At 52.2% G+C, this 1,303-nt stretch overlaps 1 long non-coding RNA gene across 1 annotated transcript in view; it reads right to left on the bottom strand.

The window, feature by feature from the left end:
- Positions 1-547: 547 nt before the first annotated feature.
- The window catches only part of LOC107125897, a 3,977-nt gene continuing 3,221 nt past the window's right edge, over positions 548-1,303 (bottom strand). The window contains exon 3 of the long non-coding RNA XR_001483051.1: positions 548-670. This is a non-coding gene — a long non-coding RNA (uncharacterized LOC107125897). The remainder of the gene's footprint in view (positions 671-1,303) is intronic.

The following is a 1,303-nucleotide window of genomic DNA, read 5'->3' as shown; positions in this document are numbered from 1 at the left end:
TTAGTGCTTCTGAATGTGGAGGTTCCCCTACCCTCAGGAAATACCACAAGATAAAGTTTTCTTAAAAAATGAAGACATTTGCCCCGGTCACAAGTGCTCTACCAGCACTCCATCCTCCCTGGAATGGTCTGCGTGGATAAGTTAATGGACAAGACGCGTCCCCTGGATGTGCTAGCAGACTGAGCCACGACTGCATGCTATGCCTGCAACCCCACTGTTTCCTCCTAAGAACGCAAGCCGAGAAGGACTCCATGTGCGCAGCCTCCCCTGTCCTCTGACACCTTTCGGTTGCACAAGATATGAGAGGAGAAGAGATTGGATTTACACCCCGCCTTTCACTCGGAGTCTCAGAGCGGCTTACAAACTCCTTTCCCTCCCCCTCCCCACCACAGACACCCTGGGAGGTAGGTGGGGCTAAGAGGGCTCTTGACAGAAATGGCTCTTTTTCAAGAACAGCTCTTGTCAGAACAGAACAGGAGAATATCCCTTGTGTCCAACAGCTGCAGTTCCCTGTCTGATACACTACAGATAAGATACACACCCCATTTCGAGGAAGATCTGCCGGAACTGGCTGCGGACTTTCAGCAGCGGGTGGAGATGACCGCTTTCGGGCATGATGCCCAGGGCCTCAAAGTTATACGCCTTGAACTTCAAGTCTTTCCAGGAGCCACTGCAAGGTTGGGGAAGAGGAAGGAGATTGGGGGGGGGAGCATTAATTCTGCAATAAGGAAAATGACAGGGAGTTCCTGAATCCACTAGACAAGTGGTTTCCTGTACTGGAGAAGACTGACCCTGATGTATTAGCTAGCAAATGTAAGTAGGTATTCTAAAATCTGGATTAGTTAAGACAAATCAGAAGGTAGTAAAGTTCAATGATGCTTAACAGGGGTTAACTAGAGCATGTAGACGATATGAGGTTGACCGATAATTCAGGGGTCATTTCCTACAGGAGCGCACAGGAGCAGAGCTCCGGCAGTAAGGAGCCCAAGGGGCGGGCCCATGCAACAAGCCCTGCACCCCGCTCCCAGCAGCCTTCAGTCGGGCCACGACGAGGAAGAAGCAGCCAGGTAAGTTGCAGAGGCCCCACCCCCGGCCCGCCTTCAGGTACAAGCTCTCCCTCCTCTGTGAGGGCAGATCTGCGCATTCCCCACCCCCCAATAGCTAGCAATCCAAAACAGTCCAGTGGCACCTTTAAGACCAAGTTTTATTCAGGTACAATCTCTCCCTCCTCTGCTAGGACAGATCTGCACGTCCCCCCCCCCCCAATAGCCAGCAATCCAAACCAGCCCAGTGGACCCTTCTG

The sequence above is a fragment of the Gekko japonicus genome, unplaced genomic scaffold, assembly GCF_001447785.1.
Source record: "Gekko japonicus isolate JY-2015 unplaced genomic scaffold, Gekko_japonicus_V1.1 scaffold10117, whole genome shotgun sequence".
Lineage (NCBI taxonomy): Eukaryota > Metazoa > Chordata > Lepidosauria > Squamata > Gekkonidae > Gekko > Gekko japonicus.
Note: the sequence above shows the minus strand (reverse complement) of the source record. Positions and strands in the feature narration are given on the sequence as shown.